Source organism: Aethina tumida, chromosome 1, assembly GCF_024364675.1.
Source record: "Aethina tumida isolate Nest 87 chromosome 1, icAetTumi1.1, whole genome shotgun sequence".
Taxonomy (NCBI): domain Eukaryota; kingdom Metazoa; phylum Arthropoda; class Insecta; order Coleoptera; family Nitidulidae; genus Aethina; species Aethina tumida.
Window position 1 is genome coordinate 64,506,073 of NC_065435.1, and position 18,144 is coordinate 64,524,216.

General features: G+C 28.9%; 1 protein-coding gene across 2 annotated transcripts in view; it reads left to right on the forward strand.

Moving 5' to 3' along the window:
- The first annotated feature begins 271 nt into the window (after positions 1 to 271).
- LOC109609226 (uncharacterized) overlaps positions 272 to 18,144 on the forward strand; it is a 138,803-nt gene continuing 120,930 nt past the window's right edge. For both annotated transcript variants that reach the window (XM_049961992.1, XM_049961994.1), the window contains exons 1-2: positions 272 to 475; positions 13,047 to 13,191. The gene's annotated coding sequence lies outside the window, so the exon portion shown is untranslated. The remainder of the gene's footprint in view (positions 476 to 13,046; positions 13,192 to 18,144) is intronic.

Genomic DNA, 18,144 nt, shown 5'->3' on the forward strand with positions numbered 1-18,144 from the left:
AACGCGGCTCCGACCCTAATCGAAGCCCAAAATCGCTCGGTCACTCAAACGAATCCTTCGCAGCGAAAAAAACCGTCGCGAACACGGCCCTCCATTTCGGTCATGGGAAATCAGATATTTTCAGCGGCCCGGTGCACATAATAAATAAAATTAATAACAGCAACAACGGCAGGAATGGACTCACCTTCGGACGACGTCAAGTGGGCCGCGGTTGCACGGAGATCGCGATTCCAGCAGCAAGAAGGCCGCGATCGCTCAGTCTTCTAGTGAGTTTCACCTGTGCAAAACGTCCAGCGCACAAACTCCGTCTCTTTGAAACACAGTCCTCGGGGACCTGCGTGCTCGTGTGTGTTTATGTTTTTATTTATTTATTTATTATTTTTTTTTTATATTTCGCTTCTAAAAGGTTTCTCGGTAATTCGTTTTGGAGGTTTTTAATTGGAGTGACAGTGACTTGGTGTAGAGGTTGACTGAGGTGAGTACTAGTACTAAGTTTTTGCGCAGTTTGGTGTCGGTTACCGATTATGTAATGCGGCGTTTTATTGGCACTCGGTGCGGCTGAAAGTGAGATGACAATTATCGAGATGATGCCGGTTACATAGCTAAAATGCAACATTTTGATGGACGTCAGTCTCTTATAAAAGTCAAGTCATTTCTTGATACGTTATAATTTTAAGTTTATAATGTACATTACATTGGGATTAAAATAAATAAGTTTATTTTAATTTTTGTTAGACATAATTTAAAAATAAAATTTTAGGGAAATTAAAGAATAAATAAATAAAATATACGTAAAAATAATAAATTGTATTTTATTTTTTAAAGTGTATAAAATAATAAAATAAAAATAAAATACATATATTTTTTAAACGATTTTTTTATCGAAAGCAATGAAAATTTAACTAATAAATTAATTGATAGTTTATTTTATATAATAATTAATTATTCAGGGAATTACAGAATTTTATTAAAAAGTTGGTGTGACATCTCTAAAAAATATTATAACAAAATAAAAAAATAAATCTATCATTTTTTGTATATGAACTTTTTTGGAGTTGTAAATTATACATAAATCAAATTAATAATATTTTACTATTTTTAATAAAATTATAAATATTAAAATATAAATTTTTAATTAACATGGAAGTCGTTTCTTTAAATGATGATTAAATGATAAAAATTTAATGAATCTTTAATTGATAAATTATTTTAAATAATCATATCAAAATTTCATATTAATCTTATATTAAATAAAAAAACTATGAAAATTGTATACACAAATTCTTTTATTTATTTATTTATTTAAATATTTATTTATTATTATTGTTTTGGATGATAATTAATCATTTAGAAAATTAGAGTAAGAACAAAAAAGTATACATGCAATACAAATTAAATAAATTGTATTTTATTTTTTAAATTATTAATATCAAGATAATAATAAAACATATTTGTTAAAATTCATTTTTTACAGAAAAAAAGAAAACTTTATAACCAAATTCTTTATTTAATTAAGTTATATATATATATATATATATATATATATATATATATATATATATATATATATATAAATATAATAAATATATTTCTTCAATTATTTTTTCAAAAAAGTATGAATATTTAATAAACATATTCTTTAATTGTAAATTATTTTACACTATAATTAATAACTAGAGAATTTTGTCGAAGAAATTATTGGTATAACTATAAAAATTAAATTAAAAACCTTTATGGAAGATATTAGACAATTAATGATTCAAAAAAGTATATATGAAGTTTTAACTAAATGAATTGTATTTTATTTATTAAATTGTTAACATTATAATCATTAAACACATATATTTTTTATAAATCACTTATATTTACAAAAAAAAAAAAAAATAAACTTTCAAATCATTAATTATGACATGATAAATATTTTAGGCATTAGAGAATTTTGTAAAGCAATTTGATACAAAAAATAAAATTAAAATATTTATAGAAGATATGAGACAAAGTAAATTTAATATATTTCTGGATTTTTGTCTAGTTTTTGAGTTAATACAGCTAATAAAGAAGTATACATGTAATTATTTTTTTATTATAATTATTAACAATAATATATTATATAAATCAATTCTCTTTTTGAAAACAATAAAAATTTGATAAAAAATTCTTTACATTTTTAAATGATATTTAATCATTTAGGAAGAGAGAATTTTGTTAAATATAGAAATATTTAACTTTTTTTTCAATTGCTGACAACATCTAAAAACAAAAATGTATGTTTTTATAAATCATTTATTTTTACAAAAAACAATGGTTATTTGATATATTTTTTTTTAAATAAGTTATTTACATAATTATTAATCATTTAGAGAAGAGAAATGTTTTGTTGACGTAATAAAATATAAAAGAAAAATGTTTTTGGAAGAAATCAGATAAATTAATTCTAATATTGTTTGTGTATGAACAGTTTTGATGTTAATGCTAAAGAATTGTAGGTTCCTGTACAAAAACAAAATTAAAATAAATGATTTAATAATATTCAAATTTTTTACTTTTGTCTGAAACATTTTATTTCTTAAACGTTCGTATCTACCCTATGTACACTGGCCAAGCTACATAAATATCATAAATACACATGGGATGTTATTTTTAAAACATTACGATTCAATAAACCGTCAAATTTATATTGTATATTTTAAATTAAAAAAGGAAAGGTGTCCAACCGTAGCACTAAATAAAAATAATTTACATTTAAAATTCAAAATTTAAAAAGAAATAAGGTTAAAAAATTCATTTCAACCTAATAGAATTTCTAACTATTTTTCTGAATTTCAAATAGGGTCCCACTACATTCTAAATGGGAAGAGAAAACCTCCCAACCGGTTAATCTATAGAAACTATTATAAAATATACGGAAAGGATATAAGTTATCTTACATTTGTATTTGAATTTTCTAATAAAAGAAAGTTGTTTATCAATCATATCCAACCATATCACATGTTTTTACATATCAAATCAAACTATATATAAATTGTGTGAGCATTTGTATTTTAGTCGTATCCATTTAGTTTTTAAATAATTTGGGAAAATAATAATTAACTAGATGTAAACATTTTTGTTTGTCGCCATTTCTAAATAAAAAATTACCAAAATATTCAAAATTCTATTCTTATTATCCTAAATTAAATATTATCATTTATTCCTTCAAAGAACTTAAAGAACTTTACATAAGTAAATTATGCAAACGGCGTCATAAAATTAATATTCGTCCAGTGTGATTAATAAAATAACTGAAGAAATTAGGATAACACCATTTACACTATTAAAAACAGCCAAAATGGTAATTTTAATACGTGAATTTACATATTTAATGAGACCCCATAATGATAAAAATTTTGTTATACCATTTTAAGCACTTGATGGCGGACGTGTGCTTAAGCTAATTTAACAGCAGATATTTGTCATAAGATATGGGGTTGACATGTTTAAAACATAACGGGTTGTTTCTAAACGAATCTAGGAAATTACTTCGATGGAACTGCGATTCAGCAATTATCACGTTAATTTCAGTATCCAGGGTGATATTTTAACTGCTAGGCAAAATCAATTTTAGACAATCTGCGTCATATACAATAATATAATATAATTTTGACACGGCAGGTTGGCAGCCCAGGGCGATTTCGTAACAGACCACTTAATAAATAATTTAACACTTGTTTACTGTCAAATGTTAAAAAGTGTTCGAATTAAAAGGAAAACACGACAGAATCAGAATAACCAATAAACACATATGCTAGTTAGCATGGTTATAGTACAACAAACAAGGTTTTTTCATTTAACTTATTGTTAGCATGTATGTTTTATTGCTGTTGGTGATTTCACTGTCAAGGTCGGATCCGATTGTAAGTGTGTATGTGTGTGTGTGTTTTTTTCGTAAAGCAACTTTTTTAAATTGGTCAGACGTGTGGGTTAAAATTGCGGTTTGGGTCTATTTATTATACGAGTTTGTTTTTATACAACGACTAATTACAACGGCCAACAAATATTTATTTTGTTTTCTTGCGTGTTTTTTTGTTTAACCTTAGCATAGATTAAAGCGTGACAATTTTTTTTTTTTTGGACGAGACGAATTACCGAATCTGACTTAAACATAAGTTCCAATTGCGCAAGCGCACGTTTGAGCGACCGCAAACTTACCTCCTGACTTAATCCAAATTATAGAGATCATTAAGCATCAATCACGTTAGATTTTACACGGGCTAATTGCAACGGATTGCAACGCATTGAATAATATTATGTCAGCTTATTAAACAATAAATTTTGTGCCGCGACATCGTATAGCATTATTGGACGCGCAAAATCGCCATACGCATTCACTAATGAAATATTAAGTCCGGTAAACGTAGATTCTATTATTATGTTATAAATTTCAGATTGGCCGACATTTTCCAACCATTAATTTCCATTGCAGATTCTGTCGAGCGGTGTTTTTACACTGTTGACTTTAATTGATTATTTATATTCAATTCGCGACGGTTTGAACGTTGCCGCTCGTTTAACTCTCCGCATATTCCAGATTGGATTTTCATAATGGGTGTTTGAAGAAAAAGAAAATATTAGCTAATTATAGATGTCTAATGGTACTTTTACACATTTTTCGAATAACGTCTACAACAATAAAAACAAATTACTACTTTTAATTATGTGAAAGGAGAAGCAATATATCACAGACTTGTTGATCTTGTGGTGTAATCAATGATTACACGGGGGTTACTAATAGTAATCTACAATTTTTAATTCTTTTCTGTCCAATGAAACTTCGATTTTTTATGCTACATGGAAGATTAGAAGTTAATAAATATATATATAATTATGAATTATTAATCATTATATATATTTATTAATATATATTTTGAGGTTTCTATTATGTTTATAAGGGGAGGAATATTTCTTTATGGATATCATAGGATGGGATAGGATAGGATAGGATAGGATTCTACAGCGTCACGGAGTTTCACTGATGATTCTAAATTAATTATAAATTGTTGTGGTGTCTAGAAGGATAGGGTTGAAGAGGGTAAATTAATAATTCTACTTATGTACCTGCTCATGCATCATTACAACTAATTCAATAAAAACATATTGTTAACACGTTCTTCAGCCAAAATTAGAGAAATAAATAGAACAAATTTAAAATTCAGATTACAATTTTTAATTGATTGGTAATTTTATTATTTTTACACAGAATACTTTTACCGTATACTAACACATATATATATATATATATATATATATATATATATATATATATATATATATATATAGAATATATAGAAGAAATACTGCGTATTTAAGACATTACATGGATCAATTCGATCGATTTCTATACAAAATAGATGACTTGAAGTTAAAAAAAAATATTGGATATGGCAAAATATGAAAATGAATTAATTTTTTAATTTTTCACGCTCCTTTTATATGCATTTTCTTTAAGTCATATTTATTGATAAATGTAATTAATAATATACATTCAACCAAACTTATATGGAATCACTTAGTAATTACGAGAAACGGTGTTATATTTGAAAAAAAAAAAAAATATTTTTAAAATAAAAAAAAACTGTTTATTCAAATCAAATTTACTACAAAACTAAAGACAAAATCATTAAAACAAATTTTATATAGAGAAAATAACAAAAATGTGAATTTTTAGTAATCTTATAATCAGTGTTGCCACCCTTAGCAGCAATGCAGGCACGAATTCGACGTGGCATGCTTCCTGTTAAATTATTAATATCTTGTTGAGCAATATTTCCACATTCTTTTAAAGCTGTCGGTATAAGTTGTTGCCAGGGATATTTTCATGAGCTCTAATTATTCTTTTAACGTTATTCCGTAAGTGCTCAATGGGATTAAGATCCGGCGAATAAGTAGGCCACTCTAATTCCGACATACGTCCAAACAATTTTTTGCAAGTATGCTGGTAGGTGGAGGAGTCTTTTCATCAATCATAATGCCAGTCTAAAACATTACACTTCCTCCTTTATAGGAGACTGTCTAGTGGGAATCAAAGGAGTCTTTTCATAAATCATAATACCACCCTTAAACATTAAATTTCTCCTTTATATTTGGGAACTGATCGGACAACACGAAGCCTAGCTTATCTCCCACAACCTCTTAAAACACGGATCCGACGATCTACTGATTGTAGGCCAATTTTGGTCCCATCCAAAATTAATACATTTCGCCAATTTTTAAGTGTTCTTTTTCATGCTCCAAACACCAACTTAAGCGGCCAACTCTATTTTGCATTGATAGTTGTACAACCCTTAACTGTCTTCTGCTAAATAAAAAAACAAAGGAACAATGCTTCTTCTTTAAACGGATTATACTGTCTATGTGATTTACTGGTACATCAGGCCTGAGCCTAATGTCTCAAAAATGATGGGGTTAAGAGGATATATTAATAATTTTTTCTTATGAACCAGCGTCACATGAATGAGTAAATTCGAGGAGAGCATACTTTTTACACGTTGTTCAATCAAATAGAAGAATGAAACCATCAGTAGTCGTAATAGGTACAGCTATGTATGTGTAAGAAAAACAAAGGAACAAAAAAGGCAAATATTTATTCAATCTGGTCTCTAGGTCTTCTATAATAATTTGTCCAAGCAGGCATTAGCTGTTTTCTTTTAGATGGATCATGTGTCCACTATATATCTTTTTTTCTTTGAAGTACAAAACGATGTTTTTTTATTTTTGAAACCCGAAAGATGTTTCTAAAATTAATAAGTGTGCCACATTTATTATTTTTTAATTGGGTAAATTCGTGAAGAAAAGGATATTTCTTGTTGAGAGCATTGTGCACATCTAACAGGGCCACAGTGTTTCATTGATGATTCTAAATTGTATATGGCTATGATTTTCTAGTGTCTCAAGTGTGATAGGGCTTATGAATGTAAATTAATGATTCTACTTATGCACCTGCATCACATCACTCATGAATTATTACGACAGATTCAAGGAAAACATACTGTTAACAGGTTTTCCCACCAAATGACAGAGGAAAAACGTCAGTAGTCGTAAAATAAAAAAAAACACAACACAACGGTTTTTATTTTTTCTTATAATAATAGGAGATTTCTGACCATCCAATCAAAAATCCTATTTTTTCACCAAAAAAATTTTCAAATTTCAGTACCCAACATTATCTAACATTTTCTTCTCAATTCACATCATAACTGTACAAAGAGGTGTTGAATTAGGAAAAAAATTAAACATTAGCAGTTTGGAAGATGCTGCCGTAGCGAAATCTTCTAAGTTACACACAGTGATAAAAACAAATAGAATGATTTTGTCATGATGGCTATATGCCCATGGACGTTTGCAAATGAGCGAAAGTTTTTAGACGTTAATGTTTGTACGCACTATTATGTCGGGATCTGCAACTTAATAGCACAGAAGATTTATTACTCCTATTGCACAATTGTAATTATTCAACAGAGTTATTATTATATTTATTTGTGCAAACGTCTTTAACACAATTACCCAATCTATTCACTCCGTAAGTCATCCGTGCATAAAAGCTGGAATTTTATTAATTACACGTAATCCCAGAGCCAAACTGTACCGTTACGAGGAATAACAGTTTCGAGTGCGTGTTTTCATCGGGTTCCAATAAAACTGGCCCTTCCACGTAAAGTGAAAATGAACGCGCGCTGGATGGTGGAGAACGAAAAAATCTAGGGAATCGTACGTGTAATATTAGACAAGGTGTACGTTTCGTCGTAAATTAAATGGTACCCGCACGCTGCGCCGCGTCGCATAGTTTTATAACTAAATAAAACGCCACCAACAATTTATGTGTAATTGGACAAATCTCAGGCCGGACGTAAGGAATGCCTTAAACCCCGGTGAGAGCGAAACGCAGCGCCGCTTTAAAGGCTCGATCCAAAATTCCTATAATCCTTTCGCCTATTATAGGTAAAATCGATAAGGAGATGGCTTATAAATTGCATAAGAGCAATTTTATCATTGGCAATCTTAATTTAATGATTTTAATCGGGACTCGAGATTCCCCGAGCGTATCGTAGATCAGCACAGATCCCGGTTTAAGTTATCTAGGCTGCTGGCAGCAATTGCTCGGTCATCTAGTTGGCTCTGCTTTATCATATGCTTTTGTTCAGGAGGTGCAGTATATAAGCAGTAGGACTATTCCATTTCAAATTGAATGGATATTAAATACGATATGACCCATTTAAGATTCTCTCCCTTTTTATTTATAATTCGATTTTAATGAATAATACTAGACAATTCCAACAAATATCTATGTCTGTGTTTCTATTAAAAAACTAAATAATTGGATTTCACAATTTTCAAAATGATCTAAAATAAAAATTTTTATTCTTTTTTTTTAATAAAATTCATTTCTCATCAGCTTTCAGAGTTATAGTTATAGAAAAAATTGCTTATTACATTATTACTTTAGATATGCCCATTAAAATATCAATAAAATAGTGTAAAAATTAAAATCTTTTGATTTTGGTGATAATTTTGGGGTATCTGAAATATATAACAACTGAAAAATCTACAATATTCTATTGTTGAAAACGGAGTGATTTAAAATAAAGTTAAAGTATGGTGGAGTAAAATCAATAAAAAAATCATTCATGGTTAAAGAGCAAAAATATTCACACGTCACTAAAATTTTTCTTTTTGGCATAATGAAATTGATCATGGAATTACATATTTTAATTCCAACAAATCATGCCCAGAGTGAGATAATATTTAATTTGTAAACAAATCACAAATAAATCAGAAGGCAATCTTTTGATTTTGAAAGAATCAATCCCCTTTATATTTGAAGTATAAAACATATTTAACTAGAGAGTCTATAATTCAAAGCGGATCATATTTAAAAGAATATCAAATATTTAAGATTGTTGAATAAATCAATACAAAAAATTGATTTATGCTCATGGAACTATACATTTTAATTTCATAAAAATATCAGATTCAGAATCATGACCAAAATGTGATAATTAATAATAATTAATATTTGCACACAAATCAATCAGCAGCAAAGGTAGTCTTTTAATTCTAAAGGAATGCGTGTATAATTTTGGGTTACTTGAAATATATTAAAAAAAAACATGTTTAACTAGATATTCCGTTATTTACGGAACGTTAAAGTGGGTTTAAAATTTAATATTGATTGGACAAATAACAGAAAAGGTCAATTTTAAAACAAAAATTCCCACTCATCATCAAAAATTTTCTTTTCGGTATAATGAAATGGAGCCATATTTGAATTGCATCCAAATATCAGAATGGGATAATATTTAATTTGTAAAGAACAAATCAAACAAGAAACATGACCGTAGAAGGGTAATAAAACCAGAGGCACCACCATGAATTGAATGATCCGTCATCAATACCATGACATATGTAACCCATTTTTCTTTATTGTGCATTTTGAATCACCACCAACAGACGTTAAAACTAATTTAGAACCTTCAATCACGTATGAAATTTAAATATAATCCAGTTTTACTAATATAGAGATACAGTCTCTAGTATAGTACCTATATGGACGCCTGGTAGTCAATTAATAATTAAAATTTCACTAAGTACTGTTATAATCGATAACGTCGCGACATAGAGAGATTAACTTATGAGAATGCAAAAATAAAATGTTTTGCAGATGACATAGTTCTTTGCTTGTTTTGTGGGTTAACATTACCGTAGACTGCAGACTGTTAGTCTACACTATTGCTTATTTAACGGCAGATTTTAGATTAGAGTATAAAATCAAATAAATCTTTTTTATATGTGGAATGTGTTAAATCAGATAAAAACGATTTAAATTAAACAAAAATATTACTGGTCCACGCGTTATCAATTAAAAATATGCTAATTAGTTTCGAGAAAACCTTTCAAAACAATTATGATCTGCAGATAAGGCAATAAATTAAGAATTAATACTTTTATACCAACAATTTTATAAAAACTGTATTTATTATATATTGTTAAAAATTTCGGAATAAAAATCTGGGTAAGATAAGAAACTGGAATTTATTGCAAAACCGTTGAATTTCGCATCTCCTGATGAATAATAAAGATTGAATGGACATTATAAGATTTTATATGAAAATTCTATACATTTTTTAAGTTCTTGATATCTCTTCATTTTTAAAATTTAATTATGTAAATTTTGAATGAAATTCCTCGCACATTTCTGAAATATTTGATACATCGCGTTGTATGTGTTTTCCGTTATCTTTCAGTTTACATAAATCCGTAGAAATTTCCACCCTTGTGCTTCTGATAATGGGTTAGATATGGTAAGAAATTTTAAGAGAATTAAAAATAACGTAACTTAAATCATTACAATAATGGTATTTTTTACTATTTATATAGAAAATATTAGAAATTATTTTTTTTCTAAAATTATGTATTGTGTGAGATATCTCCTTTCCTTCTGAAATACTTTATACAACCTGTTAGATGTGGCAAAGAAGACACCTCTTTTATAACTTTCTATAACTCAAATATACGAGGCTGTTGTAATTTATTTTATTTTACATTTTAATTTTTCCTTTCCTTCATTGTATTAATATTTCAGGATAATATAATTGAAGAGTTTTTTCAGAAACTTCTAATATTTTTAATATTTATCTCATAATTCATAAATGCATTATTTTTAATAATACATGTTTTGAGTAAAATTGATGATAGCCCTGTAGAGTACGCAATTTCGTGATGTTTTCGCGAAGGCAGTAAATAACGAGACCAGCATCTGTCTCAATGGCTTCTCCGGATAATTACGTTGATATTGAAAATTGTTTGGATATGTGTGCCATAAATTATTATTATTTAAGTTTATTACCTTTGTAATACACTATTATTACAGCATAATGAATTAAGTTTATAGGTAGATTTATTTATGGGGATCGATTTGTTTTAGAGATTTATAAATTGTTTTTTTACAGTTTTTATTTAATATTATTTCTCTTAATTTTAACAATTACTTTAAGCTACGTTAATTTTATATCCATGTCTTACAAACTAAATTTAAAGTATATGTACTGGAAAACTGTAACAAAGTCATCGATTGGTTTTTTATCCCCAATTCTATTTATAATTATACAATCAATATTTACTGTAGAAACTAACAGGTTTTCAATTTAGAGTTACATTGATTAATAATTATCTTATCCTATACGTAAAATCTAAATATTTTATTCAAAATTAATTAATTAATCACTGAAACATTTACAATTATATGAACTATGACGCCAGGGACCATTGTTGTTTAAAATGTTTTAAGTAAATACTCAAACTAAGTGATTAATGACTAACCCATAGGCAGCAACTTGATCAACTTGAGAACGAAATCATGACACATGCATATCAAGGTTCCCATTTCAAAAGGTTAAGAATGCACGTTTTTTTATGAAGCTTTCAGGATGAGGATTGACTGAAAACGAGAAAACGTTTTTCAATGCAATTAACAAAGCAGCTCAGAGACACCAGAGAGAAAGCGGCTTGAATCCCGCTTCCAAACATGGCCAAACGATGGTACGGTTCTCCATTATTTCACTGGCAATTATCGTATTTTCAGTCCAGTAATTGAATGTGATTTCGCATTAGGCCCAGCACGTATTTAAATTAACCTCCGCGTATTCTGCTGCGTACTAGGAGAGACGGAAAACTTGAGAGACAAAGAGGACGAAGAACGTACGAGACTGTTGAACGGACTCGTGACTGGGCCACTTTTCTAGGTTGATTTAGTCCTGATAAAAGTTACAAATCAAGCATTGATTTGATGTGAGACGTACTTGGTTCTGGAGGATTCAATTTGGACATTTGCAATTATCTTACTATTTAAGTATCTACCACTGAATAGTTCAGCGTTCGTAATTGAGGAAGTTTCTAGAACTGGATCGTGACACATTAAGAATAACATGCTACTAAATTTTTAATCTTATCTTTAATTGAAATACTCAAGATTAAAATACTTCATTTTGGATATTTATAGTAGACTTATGACGAACAAATTTCCCTGACAGGAAATAAAATTTATTCTCTCTAACCTTACATAAAAGATTCTACGTTATGAACATTTCGTTAACTTTTTGGGTTTTGGGCAAATTTGGTTAACTGGCCATTAATAGGGTGTTGAAGCATAACCCCTTAGTTGTTGGACATCTTAATAGACTTAAAAACAGAAACAGTTTCATAAAAAATTAGGATCCTCCAGCTCATTATTCTGAATGAAAATGATTTTAAAATAATTTTGAAATTTGTTCGTTCTAGAGATGAATGTGTTGTCAAAGCCTTCACTTGTAAGAAGCTAGTCATTAATGTCAATGAAATTTCCCAGAAGCTAATTCATCGATTGTGTACTGAGACACACATGATTCATCTGAAAATTCTCATGGACTAACTACTGTTAGGGTTAATCCTAGATCTACTATGCTGATCTAAGGGAACATTTCCCCGCCGCTGGATCTAGTCGAATAGCGTCACGCACATGCAGTTACCTGCGTGCCGATGTTCACTTTGTTAAGACGACAGCCAATCAAACGACACATCTCGGTATGTATGTGTCCTGTGCTGTGTATATCTACATCTACATAAGTTAGAGTTATTTGATCGTCTGCCTTGAATGTTAATGGGGTCCCTTACTACTCAATGAAATAGCGCAGCCGGTAACCACGCTTCCTCATTTCATATAACAAGTCAGATTTAATACCAGGATTCAAGTTTTTTTTTTCGCTTTGAAACACGAACAGTTTGGCTACTTCTTCATTATTTATGCTGGCTAAAGGTTTGTCTGTGATGTGTTTGGTGTCTAGTAGTTAAGGTTATTAATTAGTTTTGCAGACAGAAACGGATTGCAATTTGTCCAATACAATAATAGTAGTAATGAGGCATTCCAATCACGTCTGTTAATCAATGGAGCATTGTCTTGGCGGATTCACAGTTAGAACCATTTTTCGATCCGCTTTTCGATGCGTGATTGTTTTAAATGTTTTTTTCTTATTTTGCAGATTGATACAGAGAACGGTCCCCAAACGGTAGGAGGGAAGTATCGGGACTGTGTTTTTTCGAGTCGTGTGTGTGAACTGAAGGATTGAAAAACGTTCCAGAGTGGAAGACGAAGCAACGTTCATATCAACTCATCTGTAAAATAAAGTAAGAAATCTGTTATGCTTACGTTAGTACATAAATATTATTAACAATAATGTGTACATGCATTTCAACATGCGTATTTAAAATATTCTTTAGTTGACTTTATTGAGGCGTCTGTATCATATGTTTATTAAAGTTAAAGAAGATCCAAATATACTATACTATATAATTTAGAAGTATGTTATGAATTAAAATTGAAGGGGAGTTTTCTGGTATTACCCAAGGTTCAATTTTTCAGTGATTTTGTATTCTTAAACAATATTTGTGTTTTTATCTAGCTCTGACGGATTCTAATTTAAATGTAAATAAAATGTTGTAATATTTCCTACACTTAGACTTGTTATAATTAAAATTTTTGCTGCTGAAAATGAATTTCTATTCTTTTTGACTAAAAAGTATTTGAAAATTATTTATTTAAAACTATTAGTGATATCTTTTATGATTTATATTTATTAAACTTAAAGAAAATCAAAATATTCTTAGAAGAGTGTTCAGTGAATTTCAAAAAAATTATATTTTCTGATATTACTCAAAATTCTATTCTTCAATGATTATCTTATTTGTTTTTATCTAGCACCTATGGGCTCTAATTTGAATGTAAATAAAATTTTAATCGGATGTAATATTTCCTCAAAAATTGTACTTATAATTAACTATACCTGCTGAAAATGCAGTTTAGGAAAAGTAATTTTATTATTATTTTTTTATATTGGTAATTATTTAACTATTCAAATATTTTTTGAGCCCTAGTAAAGTATAAGGTTTTGATTCTTGTTTGAGGAATTTTGTAATATTTCCTGAAAAGTAGAAGTTTCGCTTATTATAATTAAACATTTTCCTGCTCTAAATATATTTTAGGGAAACATTATGATTGTTTGATTTCCTGCTGAAAATGTATTTTCAAATCTATATACCATTTTTTTAATATATAAAAAGTGTTTGGAACAATTTCTCATATACGAGAAAGTAACTATTCAAATATTCCTTTTTTATTTGGTATTTTTACTTCTCTGTACTTTTACTTTTTTATGTAATATATATTTCGTCAAAACTGTAAAATCCTTGTTACTAAATTTTTAATTTATATATCCTACATTTCGGAATAATTAAAATTAATAGATGTTGAATTTCATAATAGTAAATAAATAATAACACAGAAATTATGGAAGAGAAGCAAATTTCATTGTCGAGGTTAAACATGTGACCGATATTAACTCTTAGCATCGAATTATTAAAGATGGGTTGACAAATGTATTCTAATGCAGAACATATCATTAATGCTGGGCTGCATATAAGCGCATAATAAGCGTCTCGCGGTTCTTTTATCTACTGGTGCTTTATTACTTCTCCACCAAGTTCGAGGGCCCGAGGCTCAAACCTGTCGCAATCGCTCATTATCGGCGGGCAAAATATAGTGGATACACGGTGTACCCTCCAAGTGCACATTAAATGTCATTAAATACGACATTTAATCGTTGTTTATATGAATTCGTGGCAGTTTCATCGATTATCACGAGTATGCCTCCGAATCCTTCTGAGTGTTGGTGAACATGAAGAAGAAACCCAATCGACTTCGTCCTTTACCAGATAATTTTATTTTATAATCGCTCCTGACACAATTACTTACGTTAGAAATAACTTAACACCAGCTTAAACAATTTATACTTTCTTTTCTTACGCGAACTTGCACGACCTTGGTCTTGGTTTTAGTTGCACGGTGGTCCTCTTAATATACCCATCCAATTCATAAGCAATCAATATTTTAAGACAAAAAAGGATAATCTAGCATAACTGGCGAGTATTGCGTGTTTGTAGATATTTAAGTCACCTGTTGCATTGAGAATGGAAAGCTTGGTGAACCAAAAATAATATTGGTAACGGTGAGCTGCCTTGAATATTTCATATATTTGATGGATTTTCATGTTCATCGATTCATTCTATCAAATGCAACTGGATGTTGTTATCCCTTCTCCAGTCGGTGTCACATCTTGTTTTATTTTTATGATCTCACCTCCCGTTCGTGACGTCATTTGCAATTTGTAACTTTAGATTTGGGGTCACCAAAGTCATGTCGCACCTTGCGGACGTTACTTCTCCTCTACAACGTGCGACATAATTTGCGGTCGGTCCGTTACATCAAAAGCAAGTGGGACCGAATTTTCACTGCCATATATCGATCACTCTTTTGACACAAACAATACACATTATAAAAATTTATTGTCCGTGTCGAATATTTTGTTGCCATTGTTGCCGGGAACATTGTCCGGCCACCGAAATTCATTTGATATTCATCTGATGCAATAACTCAAAGTGAAATTCGTTGGGGTACCATTAAATATGTGATAACTGTACTCGAGATCATGTAGTCCTTTTCAATTTCTCAGAATCGTAATAGGTAATTATGAATTCATAAAGTGAACGTGCGTTTTCTTGAAATCGTTTAGGTGCATTACATTTCATTGAATTATTGACGTTGATTGGTTAGAGAATTTATAGAACCTGATAATCGTATTATTTTATATTAAACAAGCAAATGGAGTAAATGTGTATCGATAAAATATATTTTAGGGACGATACCTACCATTGTTTTATTGTACAAACAATTCATTTAACATTTTTTTATTTGGTGTGTTTATTTGATATTAATTTATGTAGCATTATAAATAACTTACATAACCTTATTCTAACTTTTTTATAAAAATACATTTTTATATACATTACAGGGTTTTTCTATTATTATTTTTTAAAAAGAAAAATGTAAATTTTTGTATGACATTTAAGTACAGGGACTGTATAAAGTAAAGTATTTAAAAATGATACATATAGAAAGATCAGTACAAGTAGTACATATTTAATTTTCTCTCGTATTAGGTGAATATCTGCCCCTATTAAACAAAAGGATACGTGATATCTTTACAAATTCTAAACTTCAAATGTTGATGATTAAACATTGTTGTCGTGGCAAAATAATATTTGAAGTGGCTATAATATTCGTAAATTAACACTTTGGTAATGTAATAAACCAGTATGGAAAAAACGGAGAAATTCTACAAAAAAAGGCTTGGTCAGCCAAATTTGCGATTGGGATAAGAGGACATTAATACAAGTATGCAAAAAAGGCAGAAGAAGTACTTTAAGACAAATCGTGGCAGATTGGAATAGTGTGATTGGATTAAATTTATCAAGGGAATGCTGCCGTAAATGGATTCATAAATGTGGATTTGATTTTATAATTTTAAATCAGAAATAATAATTTTAAGGTGTCTTTTTTGAAAAGAAAAACAGGATTAATTAGGCAAAGTCCGAAGTGTCTCGGACTGTAGAGGACTGTTAGCGGCAAATCAAAATTTGACGTTTATGTTGGTGATTAGAGTAAACGAGTGATTCAAAATTTCCTAAAGGTGTTATGATTTAGGTTTGTATGGCAGCTTCAGGACTGGGGAGTTTATCTATTTATTTATTGAAATTTACAGATACTAACAAAATTTCCAATACAGCTTCCAAGTTTAGGGTACCTTCATTTTAGTTAAAATTATATGTTCTAACAAGATGGGCCAGCTTGTCACACACTCAAATCAAGAAAAAAAAAAAACGATTCGCCGGTAACAAAATAAATATTCTTTCTTAACTCTCTAGCAGACCTGACCTAAATATTATTGACACGATTTGATCTTGAACTGTGCAGATCTTTAATTGAGTCACTGTCCAAACGAATTCAGACAATAATTAGAACAAAGGGCAGTGACACTGTGATGATATTAAGAATAAAAATAATATCTTGTCCCAATATTAAGTTGCCACTCAAAATTAACTATATTATTATTGTTAATAAACATATTATATGAGATTATATGAAAAATGTGTAAAAAATAATAGATAATAAACTTATAGACAAATTTCAATAATTTTTAACATAAAACCAGTCCAAAGGGTAATTTTTTAGGTATGAAAATTGAAGAATCATACACAAATTTCTTACAGATAATCTAACTACACCATTGGATTAAGTACCTTCTGCTATGGGTGTATGCCAAATTTTATTAAAATTATGCATATAATTGAAAAAAGTTTGTTAAAACACTATAAAATGTTTAAAGGTTATCTTTAGGTTGGATTTCAGTCTGATGGATTTTAGATGATGTTTTGTAATTATCTAAATTAGTATCAAATAAATATAATTTTAGGAGAGAAATATTTAATTATTTTGTTATTCTTTCAAAATATATTCTATTACTAAATAAAAGTATAGTTCAATTGATAGATAAAAATATAATTTATCTTTTAAACATTTATTTATTAAATATATTAACATTATTATTAATTATTTAATTAATTAAATTCATAACTTGATTTTGTGTACCTCCACCATTTTTTAAAATACTTTTTTAAAAACATATCGTTTATACAGTAAGCTCATATAAATTCCCCCATCTGATATTATATTATATTATAATCATAGCCAACAATGTTTAAGTAAATGTGATATTAAAAATGTCTTGTGTAATTCCTATTTCTTGTGTAAATACGAAATTTTTTAGAAATTAATAATGAATATATAAAATAAAATATAATTTCCAATTTAAAAGAATATTGTTGAAAGTGCCTATATGCTAATAGGCAAATTGGCGCATGTCAATTTTAAGGCAACATTTGGTTAGATTGAAATCACTTTACATTTATTCGAGATCACTGTTACATTTCATTCAAAATTTATCAAGGGGAGACTTTTTATGACCTCACTATATGTAGATAACTAGTTTTATCGAAACATGTAATAATTAAATTGTCTGCAGTCTGCAGTATTTTTCAATTTTCGGACAACTCGTAAACGTCGTTGTACAATCATTCTTCTCATTATTATACATTAATAACTAAACTCAAGGTCTCATTAACCTAGTCAAATTTTGTTCTGTGTCGTGTGGCACAAACTCAATTTTGAATTTATTTAATGAGCAA